This window comes from Lactuca serriola, chromosome 2 (genome assembly GCF_051521515.1).
Source record: "Lactuca serriola cultivar US96UC23 chromosome 2, Lser_US96UC23_V15, whole genome shotgun sequence".
In the NCBI taxonomy this organism is placed as follows: domain Eukaryota; kingdom Viridiplantae; phylum Streptophyta; class Magnoliopsida; order Asterales; family Asteraceae; genus Lactuca; species Lactuca serriola.
The window spans coordinates 98,049,686-98,059,930 of NC_136409.1; positions in this window are offsets into that span (position 1 = coordinate 98,049,686).

The following is a 10,245-nucleotide window of genomic DNA, read 5'->3' on the forward strand; positions in this document are numbered from 1 at the left end:
ATGGATGCTCCATGGGAGTTACAAACCCATGGGTCATGGAAATGAAGAGTCATGACACATTAGGGTTTACATGGTGTAACCCTAGATGTGTCAACACTATATAAGAAGCATATTCTCCACCAAAATCGGCTACACAAGTTAGACATAAGAAACTAGAGGGCTTGGCCGATTTTGAGAAGTGTGTGTTATCTCAAGAGTCTTTCCAAGAGCATTTGGTGTTGTGTGAAGCATTTGAGGCATCACACTTGGGGTGCTAGGCTCACAAGGTTTCAAGGAACATAAGCAACAACAAGGTAAGTTATTCTATCTTTCATTCAAGTTAAAATTGTTCCCCATGTATGCTAGATAGGAATATAACCTTGGAATTCAACTTTGCATGATAATTAGACAAACATAGATCCAAGGTTATTAGGGTTGCATGTACACTTAGGAAGTGTTAGAATGCTCAAAACCCATCACTTACTACCTCCACAAAACCCCATACAACTAGAACACTTCTTCCATAACCCTTGGAGAATAACCATTACTATCCTATCCTAAATTAGAACTCTTAGATCCTAAAACCCTGCATGACTTCCTGACAGACAGCCCACTCTGAATCACTGTCAATACAACTCCATTTCGCAATACAACTAATCATAACATTTCCAACCTCTGGATATCTTGTTGTTTTTACTGTGGATAGAATCACTGACCATCCGTTGATGCAGAGAACTTTTCACTTGATAAGGCTTAGGTAATCCTTCGAGTGAAAGACTCATCCATACAACGGTTAGACTCAGATGAAAGCTACACATTAGGATCAAATCAATTACTCTAAGATTATTTAACTCATGAAACAAGTGACTTAACATATTTACTTAACAACACGAGACTCCTAGCACGAGTCCCAAACACTAGCATCACATGTTGGATTAGATGTCTAAGCCCATAAGTATTATTGGTATGTACTTGACCCGAGAGTAGCATGGTCCATTTGGGTTGCATAACACCAGGACAATTTGTTAGGGTGGACTCTTGAGAAAAGGTTATATATGATTTATTAATATATTATAAGTTCTAATATATTAATATGAAATCATATGTTTTAATTAGTATTGATCAAGAATTAATTTGGATTTAATTTGGTGATCAAAAGAGACTAGTTAAATCTATAGGAACTAATTATGTTAATTAGTTATATTTATATGTGTTGGGATTATGATCCATGTTAGACCAAGTTTACGTACGGACACATAAAGAGTTGGACCACATGAACCATGGATCATAAACCCATGGGTATGGATTGGGGTTATACCCATGACCCTTAGAATCCAACATATAAGTATTTTACTTCATGGCTAAAAATGTGTGCTTATTTTCTTAGAGAAATATGAAGGTGTTTTGGTGCATGGAATTCTCTCTCAAGAGCCACCTTTGTCCTAGGTGGGTTGTGAGCCATTTGAGGCATTCATACTTTTGGTGCTAATCTCTTAAGGCCAAATACAACAAGGTTTCAAGCTACACAAAAGGTATGTCATCCTAACTAGTATCTCATATTGTTTATGTCCTTAGCATGCTAGTTATAGGCTTAAATGCTTTGGAAACACCATTACACGTATAATCAGAGAAAACATAGATCCAAGGCATTTAGGGTTGTATGTGCACCATAGGATGTTATAGTATACTAAAACCCATCAGTGGTATCAGAGCCATGGGTTGTTTTCTATTATATTTGATGTTATTATTGGTTTTCAAGCAAAAAAATCAAAATTTATGCCTTCTGCTCAGTGAACTCGCCGAGTCCACTGGGTGACTCGCCGAGTAGCATGTTTTTTGCGTTGGACTCGTCGAGTCCAGTAATGGGCTCGACGAGTTGGCAGTCCAGACAGCAGATTTTCGAGTTTTTTGGGTTGTTTTGGATTAGAATCATTACCACAAAATGTTTTTGTTCATAAAATTTGATTTTGTTGTTATGGTAATGTTGATTCTCTTCTAATTATTAGATAATTGTCAAAGTTTCAAGACTTGTATTAGTTTATATGATTAGGCTATTGTAACATACTAAGGTTCAAGTATATCTCTCTGACCCTTTTTCTTTTCAAGTTGTCAAATTCAACCCCCAAAAAGAAAAGTGTAGCAAGTGAGTACGCTGGTCGTACTGAAGAGTATGTTGTGCGTGCTATCGACGCGGACTCGCCTAGGTACGTTGGGCGTAACCAGGGTTGCGCTGGGTGTAGCTGGCCCAGATGCAAAACCCTAATTGTGGCTTGAGGACTATAAAAGGAATGTTATAGCCTTGTTCCCAGCCACCATTCCATAGAGAGAAACCCTAGGAGAGCAATATCATCATTCTTAAGCTTGTGGATGAGTGCTCTTAAGTTAGAAAGTGCCTTTGTGTGATACTGAAGAAGAAGAGGAGGTTCTTATGGAGGCTAGAAGTTGGAGTACAAGCTTGGATCTGAGTTCTACAGAGGGTGGAGCTTCACTTGGAGGTAAAAAGCTCAAAGCTTTCCTTATCATTTTTTATTTGTGCTTCATGGACCAATTTTTTAGAGTTTTTGGTCCCAAGGTGGAGAATTTATGAGCAAATGGTCCCCATAAGCTTAGATCTGCCCTATTTCAGAGTAATATGAGTTGTGGGTTCATAAAAATCCAATCTTGGACGTTAAGATTAAGTCATGCATGTGATTAGGGCTTAATGGGGAAAGAGGTTACATATTTGAAGAGAATGGTGACATTTACAGCCATGCAAAGGCTTAAATGTTTCGACTTTATGGCTTAAGAGGAATTAGAGAGCTTAGATCTAGAATATGAGCCTAGGTCTTAATGGATTCAGACTAAAATTGAAGGAAATATGAAACTGGGACTTACGCTAGGTGTAATCCCAGTACACGCCGCATAGGGGGTCGAGTCCCCCGATTTTGGTTAGCCGGTGTACGCCCCGCGTACTGCTTGCTGTTGACTTCCGTTGACTTTTAGGTTTTTGGTCAACATGTGGACTTTTGAGTCAGGGAGCGGTAAAATGGTCTTTTACCCTTCTGTGGGATTATAGGAAGGGTTTAATCTAGCCTTTGAGAGTCGTTGTTTATTTGAGGAATTTGTTTATGTGGTTAGGCGGAGGCTAGATCAGTATTTCGAGAGCGAGATTATGCGAGTTACCCGAGGTGAGTCTTCTCACTATACATTACCTAGAGTGGTATCTATGTGTAGACCGGAGGGTTTTGTGTGCTATGTGTATGTGGAAGTGTGGTTTCTGCTCTTATGATAAGTGACGTGATGGAACATTGGTTGAGGAGTCAAGGATGAGGAGTGCGATAGCTCATTATTCTAGACTAAGAGTCAGGGTTAATATTGGACAGTCGGAAGGTCCGGTGATGGAATGGTGTGAGATTCTAAATGACTAGAGGTAGTCATGATGGTAAGTTCTGTGGATTCAGCTGATATTCAGGGTTTATGGAGTTGCTTGATCTCTGTCAGGGAGATCATCGAACGTTGCATAGCACCTTCCAAGAGTAGGTGCGATGTCGCTGGTGGAAACAGTCAATGGGATGGATCGTTGGTGTGCCAATTGTTGTTGGTTCGAACTCTAATGGGGGAGAACTGGGTATTTAAGTGAAGGGATCAGAGAATTGTTCGAGAACGGTTAGAGATCTGGATACAGAGACCTACGGTGTGGATTCATGTGATCAGGGTTATTGGTGATTGAAGTGAGGTGCAGAGCGAGATAATGCATGTGATATATGTTTGGTAAAGGATGAATGTCTCCACGAAAAATGGTCATCGGCCGAAGACCTTGTGGTAGATAGGAACTCTTCGAGGTGGTTGGCTCATAGGGTTAGTTCGGCGGTGGAGGAATTTTGGTTAAATGTTGGGGTTGTTATGCAGATGGGGGGAAGGGCAGAAGTTGATTTGGCAACTAATTCCTGGGTCGTTATGAGTATTCTGGCATGAATTTGAGCAATATGGGAAGGAGTTTCGGATTGTCGTCATCATGTTCTTAGTCATTGACAATCCCTCCTTGTTGCAAGTGAGATATGGAATATTCTGAAATTTCGGGTTGTGTATCAGGAAGATAAGTGGCTGAGACAAAACATCGTGAGGTTCTATGGTGGTGTATCGAGGTATCCGAGTTTAATGCCTTGGATTTCAGATAATTTTGGGTCGTGAGTTGAGACGGAAAATGGTGTGTCAAGCATCTATGATTCCAGTGGGAACCCTTTCAGTTAATGATAGCAAGTGGGATTATCTAAGGCAATGGATTGCAGCATGGAAAGGTGTTTTGTTATGACGATTGTCGTCATGTATAGTGGTGCATAATTTAGGCAAGTGTGTGTACCTATCTATGTTAATCCGTGAAACACGAGTTAGTGGACGTAGTGTGGTGTAGCGTGAGAATAAGATTGTAGGGATTTAAGAGAGGGTGTTGTGATGCACCGTAGTACTCACTAGGCAGATAGAGGGTGTTGTGACGCTACGGGGAGCCGTAGTACTCACTAATCAGATAGAGGGTGTTGTGATGCTACGGGGAGTCATAGTACTCAATAGTCAGATAGAGGGTATTGTGATGCTACGAAGAGCCGTAGTACTCACTAGTCAGAGAGAGGGTGCTATGATGCTACGGGGAGCCGTAGTACTCACTAGTCAGATAGAGGGTGTTGTGATGCTACGGGGAGTCATAGTACTCACTAGTCGGAGACAGGGTGTTGTGATGCTACGGGGAGTTGTAGTACTCACTAGTTAGCAGGAGATTGTTGTGATGCTACGGGGAGCCGTAATACTCACTACTCAGCGAGAGGATGTTATGAGGAAGTACTCTTTGATCAGAGCATGACACAGAAGAGTTTTAGGCTTGAGTAGCCCTAATTTACGAGTTTTTGGGAGCCTGGTGGACGGACCAGGGGCGAGACCGAGGTCTCCTCAATGATCGTGAATCATTATATTTTGAGTGAGGTGTGGACATCGCAACCCGAAGGGATGGGATAAGTGAGATACGCATTGGTTGCGGGTCATGAGTCATGAGTTGAGTAGTTCATTGGGACGAGTGGTTCCAACCCTGGGTCGGATCAGACTCTCGAGTTGAGTTGGGTCCTGGTGATGTGTTGGGTAGACGAGATAGATTCTGGAATCGGAGGTGGGTTCCATGTGAGGGGTATTGTTTGTCATCTGATGTCTTAGACCTGAGTAGGTCAGTGTGACAATCCAAAATTTCCATTCTGTACAAACTATATCACTTCAAAAGAAGTTATAGCAGTCACAGTTAATTTTCAGACTTTCTCGTGTAAGTTTGAGTAATTTAGGGTTTACACTTCAGGAGATATCAGGAGAGTGGATACACTAGGGTTTAGTGCAACTCTATTATTCCATCACTCTATTATATTAGAGGTCATTTCAGGAATAAAAATATTTTCCACCAAAAATATCTCAACACTATAAATAGAATTCTGAACCAAATTCATTCATTATTCGCATTTCCAACTAGAGAAAAGCCATTTTCTCTCTCATGGATCTTTGGGTTTTTATCCCAAATCGTGAGTACCTCTTTCTAGTAGTGTTAGAAAGCATTATATGTAGTTATAACATGATTTAGAAGGCTAAATCACTAGATTTAGGAGTTTACTCCCCAAGGTGTTCTTGGGCGGTAAACTCCCGAAACAAAGCCGAGACCGACCCTTGTGTTATACTACTACCTTAGACTCATTTATAAGTGTGTTAGGGACATGAAAACAACCACAAATCACCCAAGTTTGGGGAGTTCACGGCCCAAGAGTTGCTTAGGCCGTAAACTCCCTTTTCAATCTCAAAATGGTGATTTAAGGACTCTAAGACTTTAAGGCTTGTATCTAGACTATTTTCCCATGTAGTGTAAGGCCTTAAACACATCAACTAACACAAACAAATGTGAGTTTACGGCCTAAGTGTATCTTAGGCCGTAAACTCCATAGAAATGGACAAAAGGGGTGTTTTTAAGACATCTAAAGCCCTAGACCTTTACAAGAAATTGTTTCCACTTAAATGAAGGACCAAAACTCACCAAAATCACTTATCAAAGTGAGTTTATGGCCAAGAGAATGCTCTTGGACCGTAAACTCAAATAAATGGCACTAAAGTGTGCCTAGGGTCCTCATTTGCCTTAAACAATTGTCTAGAACATATCCTTCAAAAGCAAGAGACTTGAAAACAACAAAAACACCCTATACTTAGAGTTTACGGCCGTAAACTCTAAGGGGTATGGCCTTAGGGCCATAAACTCCTAATTGGAGTATTTCTAGACCTTAAACCCTTCCAAGGACTTAGCCACCAAGTTTGAAATAATTCTAGGAACCATTTGGGACTTTCAAACACATCATACCCCCATGGATGGGAGTTTATGGCCGTAAACTCCAGAGTTTACAACCGTAAACTCCATGTGTGATGTTCTATGGGGAGTAAACTCACATATAGGGTCCTTTGGAACCCTAAAACACAAGTGCCTTGTCCCACATTAGCTTAGATGCAATCCTTAGGGCCTAAAACACTTATATAAAGTGTTTAATTGTGTCTAGGATGTCTTAACATTATCAATTAGTGATTTAAGACTAATTGAATGCATATATGTGTGATTACATGTTCATTAGGATCGTAGTGTGTGTACAAGTCCTCGCTTGACACCTAGCAATGCTATACCGTCCAGTTCATCCCAATCACCCACTACGGGTGAGTTCATACCCCAAATCAATGTTTTAAATGATTTTAAATGCTTTAAAGGGGGGGAATACAAGTGGAAACAAATATGTTATTAAATCATTGATATGTATTTTATAACTGTGTTTGTCATTTAACAGATTTCACATACTACAAAATGTGATGCATGAAATGGTCTTAAATCTTAAAAACACATTGTTATCAAATGTTTTACCTTTGAAATGTATATTAAAATGACATCAAGTCATTGTTCAAAACCCATAAGATGTCTTACAAAACCATTTTACATTCTTGAACTAATGCATGTACACTTATATTCTTATATATGTATTGATGTTATAGTTTACAACTTTCATTTAGTTTTTCACACTCTTGAGTAGTAAGAGTGTATAAACCTACTTGAATAACCAATTGCCTTTTAGTAAATTATCATAGGGATAATTTGAAGATATCAAACATTACTCCTATTATAAGGAATCACACAAGAGTCAGTTCATTCATGAGTCTATACTAGTACATTACCTGATACATGAGTACATATACATATACCTACCTGTTACATGAACATGCTTACATGAATACCATACAGGAAACACTTCTACATAGGTGCATTATCCTATGTTTACTTACCTTGGATACTTGTACTTAGAACTAAGAGGATGATTTATTAGTACTTACTGCGTAAATTGTCTTTCCTATCCCGGTTCAATGGGATATCTCGGCGGGACTTACCTTTCCGAACCCCACTGATTAGCACCAGTGGTCGATGAACGTCTACGGATGTCTAAGGTTATCACTTATTTAGTAGTCAGTGATGGGACTAACCATCCCTCCGTCCAACTGTTGCAACATTGGATGAGATGTGAATCTTCGGAGGATCATTAGGTTAACGATATGTATTAGGAGATCGACATCGGGACTAACCCTCCTTCCATCCTGCTGCTGCTACAGAGGATGAGTGGACAATCTCCGGATGTTCATTAGGGTATACGTTTCGCTTCGGCGATGTCGTGTTAATCCTGGTCACCCAGGGATAACACTTACCTGATTAGAATTTTTCCTGTTTACTTTAGGTTGTGATGTTTTCACAGAAACGATGAGTTAGGCTATGTACTTTTAGTACTAGTCAATAGAAAGGAAAAACTATCATTTTACTTACAAAACATTTGGGTCTTGATAGAAGACTACATCTCAAACTAATAGAAAATAAGGGATTTTCTAGGGTTTTCATACGTACATCAACATTTTCATTTAATGATTTACATGGCCTTCATAACAGATTTTCACAAACAAGGCAATGACACTTATATACTTATGAATTCACCAGCTTTAAAGTTGATACTCCCTTTCAAAATAACTTGTATTCTCAGGTCAACAGTAGACAGGTACGGAGGCCAGGTTTTGAGAAGATGGAGCAGACAAGTCTCGTCTTTTATTTTGATTGTATATTTTTGGTGTCTTACTACAATGAAAGAACACACATGTATTCAAACTTTACTCATAATGCAATGGATGATGTTGTTGCTTGTTTATTATATTACACTGTTGTGATACTGTACATGACGTCCTCCACCCCTGAACGTTTCCGCCATTCGTGGTTTTGGGGTGTGACAGATTGGTATCAGAGCATTGTTTATAGTGAATATAGTATATCAACCCATAAAAGATATACTAACTATAAACACATTGGGATTAAAACACTCTGTCTAAGAGTTTATACTTATAAATAATAAAACATTTAACAAAGTATACGTGCCTGCATTCATACTAAAATCAGTGTCACAATGATAAGAACAAAAGTATTACGATTGTTGAATATCACAGGTAAGCTCGGGGATGTATGGTCAGCCTTGGGAGTGGCATAGCCTGATCAACTATGTTGTTCCAAAGAGTGATTAGCACATGCCCAAGAATGGTTGTGATATGGCAACAAGTCTAAAAACTTACCAATATCACCACAATGAGAACATTATAACAGAACCAAAGTCTGAAATACCATATGGGTGTTTTGTGTTACTATAAGTACTTTATACTTGAGAACTAAAATGGAATCTTCATTCCTAAGTTGATAATTTCTAAGTGGATACACTAAAGTTATATGTAACTAGGATGTTATAGACTTAGAATCAATGAAAATTTTGCTTTACTCCTATTCCTTGTGAATTTGGAGTTGAGGTCACCTATTCGAAGGCCTATCCTGTGTTGATTACATATAACTGGTATGCACTTAACAAATAGCGATGGAACTAATGAAGATTTCCTAAATAATTATCTAGATAGTTCGTCTAATAATTATTTTCTTACCAAAATTCTTGCGTAGATAACATGGCTGGATTCCATCCCCACGACAACCTGTTCCTTCCGAACGAAGTGATTGCTGGATGGTTTGGAGAAGAACCAGATGATGATCATCCAATCCCTCTGAATGATCACCATGCTGAAGACCTTTCATACGATGCCATCTCCGAACCCAAGGTTGAGAACCTACCCCAGGCAGCTCCCTTCCTGATTCCTAACCCTCGTCCGACTTTTCATGGCCCGACGCCTGAGTGGGTGGAATGTTTGGAAACATGGAGCCAAGGACAAGATCAGCCCCTGCCATTTAATGGTGACCGAAACTTCTATGACCTGAGCAATGGGGGCTCAGCAGACAGAATCATGCCAATTCTGATCCGAAGAGTTGCCCGAAACGAAATTCAGGGCAGGACAGCTCTACAACGTATCGCAGAAGTTGATACAAGTGGAGGAATGCATATACTTCGCACCAGTCGCCTCGAACATGCTCGTGAGAGGTCTGAGAGAGACCATGAAACCCTACTACAAGCACTGGCTGAATCACGAGGCGAAGTCATAGAACTTCAAGTACGCCAGAGAGTGTACGAAAGACACCTACTTGACGTGGAACGCCAACTGGCTGAACTGAGAGTTCACCAGAGTGATGACCGTCGCCAGTAATGGATGCTTTACTTTATATTCCTTGTTAGAAAGGAATCTTGTTCCTGTCTATGCCCGATGTGGCATTTTCTATGAAACTATCTTGTACTGTAAGTACTTTAGTTAGGACTTTATGCTGTCAAGAACTATCTTCGCTGGATATGATGTAAGACCTTTTTACAAGGTCATTTTCCCGAACCTGTACGTCATGAATACCAAAGATATTGACAGTCGGCTAACTCCTATGTCATCCTTTATTCAAAGACTCTTATCATACTTTCATTAGAGTCTATCTGAAACATGCTTTAGTCAAGTCATTGGACTATAGCAATTTAACTCCGGAGACATCTTCGAGTCTCTTTTAACGATTGGATCACGTGATACGCCAACCAGCGACATCTCGACTAGAAAAACAAACATCTTGAGACCATTGTAAGAACATACTTCCATTATGTACTAGGACTACATCATAGGGATGTAGGTCAAACCATTGTGAACATACTTCCATTCAGTACTAGGACTGCATCATAGGTATGTAGGTCGAACTTTAGAGAACATACTTCTATTCTTTGCATGAGCGATCGAACTACGACTAGTTTCAACCATCTTCACTCACAAATTCATTTTCTTTCAGTAACAGAATCATGG